Raw genomic sequence first — 16,965 nt, forward strand, 5'->3', positions numbered from 1 at the left:
CCTTGCCTATCCTAGATCTTTGGGACTTCCACTTCTCCCAACCCTTCCCACACCCCATCCCGGGCAGCCACCGATTTCCACTCATTTTCCTGGCCCTCTGGGAATCTCTCCTGTTTTCTCCACACCTGATCCTGTCTTCCCATTCCTCTCCCTTCTCCCACCCAGTTCCCTCCCACTCTCTGCCTTCTATGACTATTTTTTCCCCTTCTAAGTTAAGCATCCTCACGTGGGCCTTCATTCTTGTTTAACTTCTTTGTGTCTGTGGAATGTATCATGTGTCTTCTGTACTTCATGTTTAATATCCACTTATTAGTGAGTACATACCATGCCTGTCCTTTTGTGTCTGGGCTACCTCACTCAGTATGATATTTTCTTGTTCCATCCTTTAGCCTGCAAAATTCATGATGTTTATAATAGCTGAATAAGATTTCATCGTGTAAATGAACCACATTTTCTGTATCCATTCTTTGGTTAAGGAGCATCTGGATTCTTTCCAGTTTCTGGCTATTATGAATAAAGGTGCTATAAACATAGTGGAGCACATGTCCTTGTGATATGGTGGGACATCTTTGGGTATATGCCCAGGACTGGTATAGCTGGTTCTTCATGTAGAACTTTTTCCAATTTTTTGAGAAACTGCCGGATTGATTTCCAGACTGCTAGTACTAACTAGTTTGCAATTACACCAGCAGTGAAGGAGTATTCCCCTTTCTCCACATCCTTGCTATCATGTGCTGTCCTTTGAGTTTTTTATCTTAACCATTCTGATTGTTGTAAAGTGGAATCTCAGGGTTGTTTTGATTTGTAGTCTCTGGAGGAATCACCATTCCTAATCTCAAGCTGTACTACAGAGCAATAGAGCAGTTGTAATAAAAACTGCATATTATTGGTACAGAGACAGGTTGGTCAATGAAATAGAATTGAAGACCAAGAAATAAACTCACACACCTATGGACACTTGATCTTTGACAAAGAAGCTAAAAATATACAGTGGAAAAAATAAATAAATGTTGGTGGTCTAACTGGATGTCTGTGTGTAGAAGAAAGCAAATAGATCCATACCTACTATCCTGCACAAAAATCAAGTCCAGGAGGACCAAGGACCTCAACATAAAACCAGATACTCTAAACATAATAGGAGAGTGGGAAATAGCCCTGAACACATTGGTACAGGAGACAGCTTCCTGAACAGAACATCAAAGGACACTGTCAACAGGACAAAATGGCAACCTACAGATTAGGAAAAGATCTTCAATAATCCTACATCTGACAGAGGGCTAATATCCAAAATAAATAAAGAAAATAAATAAAGAACTCAAGAAGTTAGACTCCAAAAACCCAAATAACCCAAATAAAAAATGGGGTACAGAATTAAACAGGGAATTATCAACAGAGGAATCTTAAATGGCCAAGAAGCACTTAAAAAAATGTTCAACATCCTTAGTCAGCAGAATCTGCTTCCAACAAGTGCAAACATCACATAAAAATTGATCAATTTTATATTACAGTTTATATTACAGAAGTTCTCACAATGGACCATGCCACTCAAGGGTGTCTCCATGCTTTGTGTATACCCCATAGGCTGAGTGGAGCTGATCTTGGTTGTAGGATTTTATTATATTTTGAGATGTCATCATTTATAATTTACAAAACATTCTTTATTTTTGGGTCCTATAGTTTTATTTTTAAATGCTGAAAGTCAAAGTATAAAATCATTTTATCTTAGAATTTTCTACACTGAATTTTCTGCTACCAGTGAGACACCCTGCTGATAAATCCTAAGGATTAATGGGGAGGATAGATTTGTCCTTATTTTTCCAGACAAAGCTAAGATTAGCAAATTTCCTAATTTAACTCCCAGGTTGGGTCCCTTTCTGACAGGGTTCTTTTAAAATCCACTTTTAAATTGTGTCTCAAATATTCAAATGGCAGAGTTTCTCCTTCAAACTAAAGGTCTGAGAACAGAAGGTGGAATCTCTCATGTCTGTGCCAATAGCTCAGAAAGAAATTTGTAATTGATAACAGTAATTCACCAAAACCTTACCAAAATTCCTGAATTTCATTGAACTGAGGTATATATCTTAACAGTGGGAACTTTAGTTTGACCTCTACTCTGTTTTGATGGATATTTTAAAGTGTAGTATTTTTCCAGTTACATCCAAGCCTGATAAGGTGCAGGTCAACATTGTGGGATGGTAATGTCATCCTTGCATGTGTTGAGTAGATTTGGTCCCATTGGTTCCAATCACTTGCTTTCCAGGCTCTTTTCTCATATCTGGCTGTTTGCAGAAATATGGTTTCTCTAGCATAAAAATTCACAAAATCCCCACACTCCAGTTTTGTACATCACATAATTTCATTGTAAGATTTCTGGGTTTTAGTCCAGCTTTCTTCAGAGCCAGAGGTATGGCTTGGTCCTACACATGAATGAGCAGAGATATGATCAAAGAGAAGTATCAACAGAGGAATCTTAAATGGCCAAGAAGCACTTAAAGAAATGCTCACCATCCTTACTCAACAGAATCTGCTTCCAACAAATGCAAACATCACGGGAAATTTGATCAATTTTATATTACAGTTTATATTACAGAAGTTCTTGCAATAGATATAGAAACACAAAAGTGTTTCTATGCTTTGTCTATACCCTGTTAGGTTGTAGGCTATGGCTGGTAAATACCGTCTAGGTAGCTTTGTGGATCTAATCTTGTTTAATTGGCTTGGATACATATCATAGTACTATAGAAACATAGACAATTCTTGCACTTGTACTCCGGCTATAGCTTCCAGGCTCAAGCGGCAGAACTTGTGACAATACGGTATCCTGGTCTAAGTACTTTTGCTTCATGGACCTGGCATCTTGATATTTACATCCATCTTCAGGGTTTTCAGGGAAGGTTTAAAAAGCAGTGCTTGCTGCTTTTCATGAATGCTGTTTTGTGATTCCCTATAAGCCAACTAGCACATAATAAGAGAGGAAACCACTTTGAGTCTCTGGTAGGTGATAAAATTTTTTACTGCTGCTCTATTTAGAAGCACAAAGCTCCTTGGTGCATCACTGGAGACCAAAGCTAACACTTCATTTTTGCAAGATATTGAAATTTCAAAGTACCCATAGGATATCTTTTAGTCTTTTGCTTCCAAATTCACACAGGCATTTGTGGTACTCTATCCTGATTGATGTCCAGACTACTCACAATCTACTTATCTACTTGGACCAGACCTTACATGGAGAAAATTCCCATTTACTACTTAAGAATTTAATTCAGCTATAAATTCTAGAAAGGCTGGTGAACAGGCACCTCCAGCTTAGGTTTCTGCTTCCTCTTAGGTTGAGAAGGAGGCTATATTTATTTATTGCAGAGATAATTGGAAGAGAGTCAAATCTGAGACTAGAGTCAATGGGCAAATCTTGAGCAATGCTTTCTTTATCCACATGACAATGTTTAGTGATATGAATTCCACAGACATGTTCAAACATAACTAACCAAATTTACCTCCAAGCTAAATATAAATTTGGAAACGCTGTGACTTTGCTGTCATTAGTAGCAGCATGACTGTTCATTTGTAATGTAGTGAAATTTGAGAATTGAATGGCTATCTCTGTGCATCCATTTTCCATTACAAGAAGGGTCACCAGATTTAGTAAACAAAGACACAAGCTATTCATTCAATTTGAATTGCAGATGTACAATGAATAATTTTTTTGAGTCTAAGGTGCCATATAGCACTTACACAAACATTGCATAGAGAATATTTGATGCTAAAATGCTGTGTATCTGAAATTCAAATGTAACTGCATTTTTCTTCCTTATCTTAATGTAATTAAGTAATTGGATTCAAACCAATGTCCATTCCCTTTTCTCTACACTCTTTTCTGGTTCTGAACTTTGGAATAAAGAAATGAGTCCTCAGTGTATTACACTCTGAATCATAGAAATGTAGCTGTTATATTGGTGTTTTCAAATAGACTAGAAGTCTGTAATTGAAAGAGCCCTAAACAGGAAATGTGGCTCATAAGATAATCCTACCCTACTCCCTCCAATGGAAGTCATTAACGCATGATATTTTGCAGTTGGCTAGGCCAGCTGCTATTACAGGGATCCAGGTAGGGATAAAAGGACATTTACACATTTTCAAACTCAGGTAAATAAGTATGCACCAGCAGGTGATATAAAGAAGGAACAGGGTTGAAAACAGAATTTGATCATTTAGGCAAATGTAAATGCAAAATTGACTCTGTAGTTTAAGGTCCAGAATAGAGTGCCTGCCATTGGCTGGTCCCCAGGAGAAACATTAGGTATCTGTGGTATGCAGATGTGTGAAGTTTATATTACCTCTCAGCATTCCCCAAAATGGGCCATCAGGGCCATTCAGAGGTATAAATATGTCTACCAAAATGACCAAATTACTAAATTATCCTCTTGCTTCTCATGTTCAGACCCATTTTCTGAGTCATAAGTTAGAGGAACGAAGCTATTACTTTGTAAGTTTCCACTGTTAAGTGCAGAGACCCAAGACAGTGCTTCGCCTCCAGCCAAAGCTCAGCCTACAGTTCCTGCAGAAACATGAGAGCCCTGTTCTTCATCAGGCAGAGGCTTGAAATATTGTTAGGATGTTCACCTGAAGACTTAGAACTGCATTTTCTGGCATAGTATTTGGGGCTGCCAGGAAAGGCAAAAATCCTTGTATCCTGTGTGACACTCCTGAAGTGGGGTTAGACTTCTAACACCTGCCTTACAGTGTAGTCTTTGTGAACCATGGCTTTTCCGAAATCTTTTCCAAAAATGATGAAAAGTCTTCCAATTTTATTTTCAACTCAAGTCAAGCAGGTCTTTACTTTTTTTTCCTTTTAGTGGCAAGTTCTGTCTTTCAGAAAAGCTTAAAGAGGGTGGTGAAGGACTTCTGTGGAGCTCCCAATGTGTTTACACAGCAGCTCTGGAGCAGAGAATAATATGCACGGTACAAATTTCCAAAGACGCTCTTGGCTAGTGTTCTCTGATTTCCACTTGTACTGCAGAAGTGAGAATTCTGTTTTTGTAGCTACTCTGGATCGAGTTTCCTAGGGCATGGCCACAGCACTGTGCAAAGAACTGAGAGGCAAGTATCATGTTTTCCATATATCTCTATGCACTTCTGATGCACAACAGAAGAATGTTCCAAATCCTTAGCCTGACTCTGAATGGCACCTCAGCATGCCAATGTTTCCCAGTGAAGGATTCCCTTGCAGTCTAAGGTGCTTAGGGGCCATTGGCTTCATGTCATTGTGTCATTTTCAAATGCTCCTTAAAGGTTGGAAATGTTCCTAATCAGAACTACCTGTCCAGAGTATGGCACCCAATTTGCATTTTTAATCCATATTTCCCTGGTTCCAATAGACAAGTGCAACACCCATCACATAGATGCTTTTTGTTCTAGGCTGTTGTGGGTATTCATGAGGTGTTAGCAAGGCAGCGTGTGCAACCTATAGCATCTAGCAAAGGTTTGTAAGTGCTCAAGTGCAAGGTTTGCTTCATACTTGCCTCTACCTTGCTTTGTAGGCTCTTCCCCTCATTCCATCCATTTGGAAGTAGGAGAAAGGCTACCTTTCTGACATCCAAGTGAACAAACTCTACCATGTTTCACATGCTTCTTTGGATAGAGTTTTTATATACTGAACTAGGCACCCTAATGCCTCATCCTTAGGAGTAACTCCAATTCTAGGTAGATGCCCCTCCCATACCTGCCTTTAACAGTTCCTCTCTCCCTTTCTCTCTCTTCTCTCTCTCTTCCTATTGTCCTTTCCTCCTTCATTCCAATCTTTCTTCTTTCTTCCCTTTCTTTTCCCTTCCTTCCTTCCCTCCCTCCCTCCCTCCCTCCCTCCCTCCCTCCCTCCCTCCCTCCCTTCCTCTCTCCCTCCCTTCCTCCCTTCCTCCCTTCCTTCCTTCATTTCTTCCTTGTGCTAGGGATCGAACCTAGAGCCAGACACATGTTCCACAACTGAATAGAATCTCCAATCCCATGCTATGTTTTAGATACAACTTTAATAATGTATGAAATCTCACTCCACTTCCTCATTTTCTAAATCCACCCACTACTCATAGTATTCAGGAATTAGCTAGAGAGATATGAAACAGTTCTGTATAGCATAGTGGGGAGTTGAATGAGAATGGTCCCATAGCCTCATAGATTTGAATGTTTGCTCACAAATGAGTGACGCTATTTGAAAGGATTAGGAACTGTGGCCTTGTTGAGGATATGTGCCACTAGGGGTGGGGCTTTGAGATTTTAAAAGCCAATACCAAGCCCAGAATCTTCCTCTTGGCCAGTGGATGAGGATGTAGATTTCAGCTACTTCTCCAGCACTATTTCTGCCTGTGTTTCATCACGCTTCCCACCATGATGATAATGGACTAAACCTCTGAAATTTTAAGAAAGACTTCAATTATTTTTTTTTTAAATAAGAGTTGGTTTGGTCATGGTACCTCTTCATAGCAATAGAACACTGACTAAGACAAATGTATATATTACACGTGAAACCCAGGCTATATAGGTCACACTATCCATGGAATGTTTTCTACAAAAATAATGTTTGGGATGGATTTTGAAGGCCAACTGTTGATTAGAGAAAAGGGAAACAAATTCCAGCTTCAGGGTAAAGTTATGAGCAGCAGCAGTAGCAACAGATCATTTTGGCAGAAGCAAATGGATTCTATTGGAAAGCATCAGGCAGTGTGATCAGCCAAACCATAAATGGTTCTGTGTGATGATGTGCTGTGGCCTTCATTCTGTGAGCAGGGAGGGGAGCAGAAGTATTTTATTTCACTATTCTTTTCTTACTTCACACCATACAATTGTTTCTCAGTATCCATGGGAATTGTTTCTAGGATCCCTCTCCAAGACACAAAAATCCACAGATGCTTAAGTCTTTTAGGGAAAATGTAATATTTTCATAGATCCCATGCAACATTGTATGCTTCATCATCTCTGGACATGTGTATTTTACATAATGCAATGTGTGTATATATATATATATATGTATATATATGAAAACAAAAGGTCTGTATCTAGTAAGTAGAGGGTACAATTTTCTTTTTCAAATATTTATTGTGCATAGTGGATTGAGTCCAAGAATAATGAATCCATGGATACAGAGGAACAATTCTAATTTCCTATTTTATATATGTTTTCCAAACAAAAATGATATCCTCTTCACGAATAGGATTTATATTGCGTTATCGTTCATTTTCTAGAATTTGCCAAATTCTAGAATTGTTTTGGATCGATGAATGAATAATGCAAAAAGTATTTTAGGGTTTTTCTCATCTAAAGATATTCAGATTTGTTGGTTCATTTAAGTAGGTTGGCATGGAAGTTTGGATTTAACTTAATATATATTTAGCAACTAATTTTTGAATACATATCTTGCAGGAAATATAGAAGAGTGCTCCTGCCGCCAACTCTTCACCTGCCAACTCTGCTGCCTCCACTGTTATCCCCAAAGCAGCGACCAATTGCAGCCTTCCCAGCTCCAGTTCCCTGCCTCAGTGCCACCAGTACCCTCTCAGCCATAACCCCTCGGTTGGTGGGCCTGCATTCTAGAGCCCCAGTAAAACAAAACTCTTGAAGCTTATAATTAACCAGTCGGATTCATATATCAACAATTCTCAAATCACAAGATGCCCACACAAAAAATTCAAAGCCAAATGATAATGATACAAACTGTTCACCTAGATTAGACAAGTTATCCTAATTATTCTATCCCTATATTAAAAACGTATCTACCTGTGGCTATTTACAGCCACGCTGGTTCTGAATCATCCTGCTTGTCCGCCTCCATCTTGACTCCTCCTCCCTCTCCTGAGACCCCTGTCTCGGTAACTCTTAGCTCTGCCTCCCTTTTCCCTATCTAATCACAGGCCTCCTGCTGCACTAACACTTTAATGTAATTGGACAGGGAAATTCCTGCCACATACATATGTGTGCATATGTGTTTATGTGTGTAAGCAATTGGCTTCCAGTTTCTTTGGGCTCTGAATACATCTACTTGTCAGCAGAATCATCTATTCTTCATTTTATTTTTCAAGTTTTATTTGTAAAGCAATATGATAAGTGACTGATTGTCATGTAAGCAGTGATGAAACAAAAGGAACAAAGAGAGAAATTAAACAACCACACTGCTTCAAACTTGGAGCCTAATACACTTATGGCAAGTGTGCTTTATTTCCTCAGAAAATGTTGACACCTTATGTTTCTATTCCAGTCTCAACGCTACAAGACTCAGGCCACGTGGTTCTTGAGAGGAAGGGAAGTTCAGGAATGTAGCTCATTGGTAAAGAAGGGTTTGACTTCAGCCTTCCAACTGTCAACATTCACACCACAGCTTATGTCAGTTGATAAAATACTGGAGCAGTGTTTTCAAATCCCTTTGGGTACTGAGCTTGAAGTCAGAAAGGTTGCTTCTTCTAAAAGTGCAGAAACTGTGTGTTTCATTGTGGGTGGAAGGGGATGAATTCCCTTCATAGAACACAAAACTGGGCTCATGTCTGTCTTCCAACTGTTTATACTTACATGTGGTCTAAATGTTTGTTCTCTTCCTCATTGAGAAAAATGTAATAACCAGAAAGCCAGACGCCCTAGGAAGAAGGCAGTCAAACAACTAAGCTACCCTATGACTGCTCCAGGGTTTATGGGTAGTCCTGTTGGGAAGAAGTTTTATAGGTCAGATGGTCCAGATTAATTAGGCTGATTTCATGGTCATGTAAAATTCATATTATGAGGTGACATTTTTATGGATGTGCCAAACTTTGACAAGCCACGAATTCATTTGACCAACTCTTTTACTTTCTAATTTAAACAACCAGAAGGAAAAATCCCCAGGATTGTCACTGTGTGTTCACTCTGTTCAGACTGGGTTGCCCAGGTTGAAGGATCTTGCTCTGACCTACAATGGAGGGACTGCTGTCACAATTCTTCCACATGGCAACTCTGGTGTTTTGTGATCTGTGATATGATTGGAGAGAACATGGGAGGAAAAGCACACAGACGCAATGGCAAATGATGGAATGCAAATGGCTGCACTTTACAAAGTTGAATATTAAGAATGACCATCCTGATATTTTAATGAAGAAGTTAAGGAAGGGTGGGTTAGAGTCTGAGGAAGTCCTGACTCAATTTCATTTCATTACAATAAACCATTACATTTGACTCATGTAGCATCCTGAAACACACACACTGTCTGTTTTATAACTGTTATGTGCCAACATTAAGACAGCTTTCTTAACTTTGCCATTATGGATAGCATGGGTTGAGTAATTCATGGTGGATAGCTTTGCTATGCATTGTGGGATCTGTAATAGCATCTCTGGCTTTTATCACTATATGGAATGGCCAATTCTCTGATCTTTGTCAACTAAAAATGTCTCCAGACATTTTCTAATGTCCAGGTATGGAAGGTGGGCCAAAGTCCACAATTCTAATGCTTAATAAACACTTGCTAGACAGAATTATAGCCTTAAGAAGTCTATCCACACAACTTCTAACTCTGTGTAATTAATCAGTTATCGACCATTTTATTTTAAAACCAACATTAAACTGGATCTAGAAGATCATTCTAAACACGAAAGATACACAACAACTAGTCGTTGGGGCCAATTACAACTCCTAGTGTGAAGGGATTACTAATTAACGATTAAATGAATGCATCACTGCATCAAAATAGGATGTATGCAAGGTTACAATTTATTATCTACAAGTGGACATGTGCATTGAGCAGAAAAGCATATCCCCAATAGCACCAGGGCAAAGCTTGTGGGCAGAATGAGGGCTGGATGCTACAAGCCTGCTTCTGTGTGCTGCTGTCTCTCATGTTATCTCCTATTATCATAATGTTATGAAACGCTTAAAGTATATTTGGAGAGTTAAAGTTTTCCAAAGATAAGGGAAGGTTGGTACTTACTTATTTGTTTCCATATTGATTCCTTTTAAGGTCATCTTGGGTTTTTACAGGAAAATCATACCCACCATACAATTCTTGGAATGACTCATTTAAATCTATCAATTCAATAATCACTTCTATATTATTACTGGTTTTTCTGTATCCATAATTTCATTTTTATTGAAATGTAACTCATTTAGCACCAACTGTATATGAATTTACAAACATAAGTCATCCTCTGTTAAAATTTAAAATTATTCACAATGGTTGTACAATCACTACCCTGTGTGATTTCAAGAACTTATTCCATTCTAGAAAGGAACCATTAGAAATCCCTCTCAGTCACTGGAAATTTCTGTTTTCTTTTAAAATGCAAGTACGTCATTTGATATTTTTCCAGAGCAGACATAGGTAAGAAGATGTTTTGCTGAAGCAGACACAGATCAGAGGATGTTTTGCTGAAACAGACATGTGAGAGGATGTATGATGTTTAGAAAGAATAGAAATATGACCTCACAGATAGTGGAAGGAGGCTCTGGCATTGGTTAACTTTGGTCTGCTTTGGTAGTATTCCCTGACGACACTTTTGTACTGGCTCACCTTACATCACCTTGCTGATCTTTACTTGTTCTGAGTTCTTAGAGAGTAACTCACCAAAGAACTTTGTGATATTCTGGTGGCTTCTTGCCATTTCCATGGACTTGGACTGAGGCTTTCAGTTTCTTTGCTGATTTGTGAGTGGTGGTTGCTGAGTCAACTGGACTTTAGCTGCTGATTCGTGTTGGTGTTTTGCTAATGGACTGGACTACTGACAACAAAGACTGGAATAGCCCCAAAGAACTATTTCTCAACAGGCCCACAAATCCCATTTTCTATTAACCTTTATTTTCCACTACCTCTAATAAGTGGTGGGCTAAAGTAAGTTTCAAAAGATCATTTTCTATTAACCCTTATTTTCCACTACCTCTAATAAGTGGTGGGCTAAAGTAAGTTTCAAAAAATCAAAGCCAACAGGTCCACAGCTCTCAAGTTTCTATTATCACTATGAAGTGGCCTCTTCTGGATGTTTTACTTCAATAGAATCACACAGTACATGACCCTTGGTGTCTGGCTTCTTTCACTTAAAACTGTCTTTGAGACTCATTCTAAAGTAGAGGCTTGTGTCTTCAACCATCTACTTCATTGACTTCTTAACTCTCCCACTGCTTAGGTCTGACTGAATCCAGTGTCCCCATTCCTGTATACAATCTAAGGATTCCCATTCTTAGCCAGTGATGTCCAGTTACACTTTACTTATTGATGGAATCCAGATGGCTGATGAGTTCTCTCTTTATATGGTATCACTGGTTCAGCCACACCTCCATGTCTCTTTACTAGGGTGTTTTGTAGCCCTGTAGCAGGCCATTTATTGCCACACTTCATCTACTTCATGTTGCCTTTCCCTCTCTTTTATCTTCCCTTATTTGCCCCTACCCTCTGGAACAAGACTGGAAGCCTCAGCAGACATGTCAGCTTTGTATTACACCTTTTCTCCATTCTCCCTTCTACTCACCAGCTCTTCCTATCCACATTTTGTGTGCACTTTTTCTAAAAGAAGAAGCCTGTTGTATGTTTTCAAATACCTGTGTCCGTAGCCTCTGTCATTATGTTAGATGTAATGAAGGATGATGTTCCTTCTTTGGTCTAGAATTCTTGGTAACTCCTCCTTCGGGGAAATTTCTCTAATGTCCCCTACTAATGACCTGTGCAGTTTTCTTTCTTCTACTTTTATAGGTCAGAGAAGTTATCACACTATACTTTTCTGTTTTTTACTTTTGTTTACTGAATTATCTAATTATACTAAAGTATCTTCTATATTTTATTCTTTACTAATATTTAGTTATTGAAGAGGACCTAAGAAAATATAAGAATAAGTGGAAGAATGTAAGATTAGACGTCATAGTGAAGAAGGTAATAGAGAATAAAAAGAAGTTTCTAGAAAATCAAACCAGAGACCCAGGCTATCTAACATTGCTAATTTTCTGTGTTGACTCAGTTCTGACTTCATAAGACCAGGAAGCCAAATAAACATACTAAGAATTATGTGAAATGCTAAAAACTATTCTTTTCAGCTTAGAGAGTTAATAAAATTTGAACCAATATATTTTATAATCTTGTCTTAGAGTTTTACTACTGTGAACAGACACCATGACCAAAGCAACTCTTCTAAAAACAACATTTAGTTGGGGCTGGCTTACAGGTTCAGAGATTCAATACAGTATCATCAAGGCAGGAACATGACAGCATCCAGGCAGGCATGGTGCAGGCTGAGCTGAGAGTTCTACATCTTCATCTGAAGGCTGCTAGCAGAATACTGACTTCTAGGCAGCTAGGATGAGGGTCTTAAAGCCCACAGCCACAGTGGCATACCTACTCCAACATGACTACACCTCCAAATAGTGCCAGTCCCTGTGCTAAGCATATTCAAATCATGAAATTTTCCTCCTGCCATTTCATTTTGGATGGTGCTTAAATTTAGAAAACTGGGGGAGGGGGATTTATGTTCAAGGGTTTATAAAGCTAATTATAAACTAAATTTCATTCATTTACTTGGAGAGGTGGAGATATGGAAATAAATGTTATTTCAATATAATTTGCTTTTAAAAACAACTTTATTATGCTTAATTGAAGGAGTCTTGCCACTAGATTTTCCCATATTTACTTTCAGCAGAATGAAATCCTCCTAATGAAGATTTAACACTGGTGTTCCACAGGAATTGATGGAGACTAAAATCAGATAGGAAACAATTTATTAGTTTGACTTTGTTTTCAGCAAAGAGCGGCCATATAAGATGGTGTCCAATTTAAGCATTTAGAACAGGTCTTCAATTTTGGGTGCTGTTGACAGTGAGAGAACATTATGGCTTGTATCTAGAATGTTCCTCGAAGGCTCATGATATGAGTGTTTGCTCCTCAGGTTGAAATACCACTTTGAAGACTGTGGAATCTTTAGAATGTAGGGCACAGAATGTAGAAGCATGTCACCAGGGGTGAGACTTTGAAAGTTACAGCATCTTTGAAGTCTCTGCTTAGTGCTTCATGTGAGAACAACAGCCACTGCCTTTCACTGCCCTGTCTTCCCCATGGAAGTGTCTGAGATCCCTCTCAACTTATGATCCCAGATCAATCTTTCTTCCTTTGCTCTGTTGCTTGTTTTAGTTCCAGTAACGTGAAAATATACAGATATAGAGAACATCTGTGACTTGGACGTGTTCTTTAGAGTTATTGACAAGTTTGCTACATTTACCCCTTCAGCTTGCTATTCCTACAGATGTAGAAGCTAGAGCATGTTTGAATGATGGTTCTAAAATTTTATAGATCCAAGAGCTGTGTAGAACTTAGTATTTTTGACAGTTTTCTCAAAATTTTAATCTAAGAACTGACTTCAAAGTAAATTTTCATTTTTTGTAAATAGACATTGAAGAGTCAGTATGAGTCCGTCCCATGTGGGTACTTTGTGTGTGTGTGTGTGTGTGTGTGTGTGTATGTATCTTGTTTATCCTCATATAATCCGAAGGTGAGTGCTGTGGAGGAAAGATAAAAAGACAGGAGAATTAAAAGGATATGGGAGGGAAGAAAGCTTTTCATCCATAATCTGACTTTTCTCATGTGTTTCTACACAGGAACAGATAAAACAATTCTGTAGCAGACTGTCTATAGAAATATTACTCCTCTCTCTGAGAGATAACTCAAGCAAGTGTGTTAAAATGACAAATGAATCTTACTCAAGGCCAAACAATAAGTGAATTTTTAGATTAAATTTACCAGAACGCCAGTCTACCCCAAAACCTGAGCAATGCACATCACAAACCATTTTACTATTTAATTTTCAAAGGAAAATCAGTTTTAAGAATGTTTACTACTGTAGAGGGAAAAGTTATGGATACTGGGCATATAGAATCCTTTTTAGACATAAAATATTCTTTAGGCTTTCTTTACAAAGACATGGAGGCATGAAGCAGGTTGGAAATGTGGACAGACTAGTTGCAGGAACTGGCTGGAATGCAATTTGGCCAGGTGGAACCAAGCTGAGAATCATGGTGATGGGGCAGGGCCGAAGTAACAGGGCAGGACCACATTCTTGGGAAAGATAAGCGTACAGAGAGTTTTCACCTGATCCTGACTCATGTAGGTTGGGTTCCTTTGGAATGTTCCACTATTTTTATGTTACATCACCCTAACAACCCCTCACCCCCTCCCCATTCCTTGGTTTGTGGTTTTTTCCTTTAAAAACACCTCTCAAACTGTCTGTCGGGGTCAATTCAGCTCCTGCATGGGCATACGAATTGACCGGCAGCTAGTTGTCACGCCCTAATAAACAACCTCGCAATTGCTCCGGTACATGGTGTCTCAAGCAGATTACTAGGTGGTCGCGACTTTCTGAGACTTGAGAGAGGGTCTCCCCTCTGTGGAGGTCTTCACTACTATTGTGTGTATGAGCATTATTTCTCTCTCTCTCTCTCTCTCTCTCTCTCTCTCTCTCTCTCTCTCTCTTTCTCTCTTTCTCTCTCTGTCTCTCTGTCTCTGTCTCTGTCTCTGTCTGCCTCTCTCTGTCTGTCCGTCTTTCTCTGTCTGTCTGTCTCTGTCTCTGTCTCTCTGTCTCTCTGTCTCTGTCTCTGTCTCTCTGTCTCTCTGTCTCTCTCTCTGTGTGTGTGTGTGTTTGTGTGTCACTATGCACGTGTAGAGGTCAGAGTGCCAAGGAACAGCCTTGGCTTGGAGAAAGGGTTTTGAGGAAGGGGTATTTGTGAGTGGTGAAAGAAAGCCTCTAAGTCAACAGTGATTACAAACTGACAGCCCTGTGTTCTGCTGAAGCTGGTTCTCTAGACAGCTGTGTAGACAGCTCAGCCCTTGCAGACCAAAGCCCAGTCTTTTATTTGCATATCAATTCAATCATCACTCCAGGTTCTCTTTTGATTATCCTATGAATCAGCATTTTATAACCTTAATCCCTTGATTTATAGAAAGAGACAACAAGCGCATTTTTTTTAATATAGCAAATAAACTCAAAGATCTGCCTGCTTTTTTAAGCACAGAGAGTAAGTTAGCTGGGTGGGATCTCTATCTGTGATCACCATTCCCACCATGCCTGGGCCTAAACTGGCTCTGTCCAAGGTGGACCTTGAACTCAGAAATCTTCCTGCCTTTGTAAGTACAAACAATAAGTTTAACTGGGTGGGATCTTGCCCTGGGATTGCCACTCCCTAAATCTCTTTATCTTCTTCCTTCCTATCTTTCTGACAAGATGGCTCATTAGTGTGGCTGTCTCTGTTCTTTTAAGTCCATGAAGTCCCTCATACCATTCATATTGCATCCTTATATTTTGGATAGTTGAGAAAATGTATGTTCTTGAACTGGTGATTTCAGAGTTCTTTCACACAGCCTTAAGGGCTGTCCTGGAGGTTACAGTATTCACTACCTTGCTGAGGAACACTAGACACATTCTTGCCTTCCGGACTTGTGCTGTTTTTAATTTTCATGACATCATTAACCTTGGCAGAGAGTATATTTTCCTAAGGAGGAACATGAAGTATTATGGACATTATTATACAGAAAGCCCACAGCAACTATCAATACTCATGGAGACCCACGTCCTGCTGTCTCTGCTTCAGGGGCGGGAAACTGTGTTACACTCTTTTTCCTTCTACAGCCATGCAAGACTCAGCATCAGAGAATAACTTCCACCTTTAAAGGAGTTACAGGACAAAACTCAGGTCTTGCTCTGCAAGAGCCTTTTCCAGCGGAATTACTTCGTCAGCCCACAAAGAGAAAATATGACATCATAAGTAAAGCAGCTCATAGTTTTACTTAATTTTTAAACTTTATTTTTCAAATTTTGCTTTATCTTTGAACATGTTGTAGATTATCTATGAGCAATGTAATTTCCTTAGGCATAAAAGCCAACGTAGGATCCTTACCTTCTCTCAACATGGGTTCAGGCTGCAGCACAAACCACAGACATTCACCTGACCTTCTGCGGCAACACAGGCCATGGACATTAACGCAGACCCAGCTGCGGTAAGATCATGGACCCAGATCTGGCCCTCAGTGGCATTATGTGTTCAGACATTAACATGGCCACAGGTGGCAGTACAAAACACCCACATCAATGTGGCCTCTGGTGATATCATTTAACATCGATGTCAACGTAGTTTCAGACTGAAGCACAGATCAGAGACATTGCTATAGCATTGGTAGTAGCACAGGCCACAAAAATCAACACAGACCAGGTTGCAGTGAAACCATGGACTCCAGCAGTATGGACTTGGAGATCACCATGGACCTCAGATGGCAATATAGGCTGCTTAGAACTGGATGTCCCCCAGTGAGAGCATGGCCCATGAACATCAACATGGTTTCAGGGAGCAGCACAGGCCAGGGAACACTGCTTGGCCTTCAGTGGTAACATGGGCCATAAATATCAACTCAGACCATGGCTCTAGCAGGATCTCAGACTCAGACATGGCCCTTGGCAGCAGCCTGGACCCAGACACCGCTACGGTCTTAGGTGGCAGCACAGGTCACTCATATCAGTATGGTTCCTGGGGGCAGCATGACCATGAACAGCAACACAGATTCAGGCCACAGCACAGGTCATGAATATTTGAGAGTCATCAAGTGACAACACAGTCCTAGGACATCTACCTGGGCCCTGGCCACATCAGGGCCACTGACCCATACATGGTCCTCATTAACATCACAGGACTCAGTGGTCTTTTGAGGAGATTAAATTTAGAAAGTGGGCTATTCCTCATTTTGGTCATCCATCATTGCCCTGAGTTAGGGTGATTGGCCAGACTGCTTGTTCAGAGGCTGAGTTTGCATCTGGTTAAGCTCTAGCCTGCTGCATACCATTCTGATGACCCCACTGGGCCATGCCATGATCCACCATAGGCCTAAGCCTCTCTCTTGCTTGTATATCACCACTGTCACTTCACCAGTTTCATTTCCGTGCTGCGGTGTCTGCAGATATGTGTGTGTTAGTTTGTATTTTATTGCTGTGAGGAGACACTGTG

Source organism: Grammomys surdaster, unplaced genomic scaffold (assembly GCF_004785775.1).
Source record: "Grammomys surdaster isolate TR1022 unplaced genomic scaffold, NIH_TR_1.0 146, whole genome shotgun sequence".
Classification (NCBI taxonomy): domain Eukaryota; kingdom Metazoa; phylum Chordata; class Mammalia; order Rodentia; family Muridae; genus Grammomys; species Grammomys surdaster.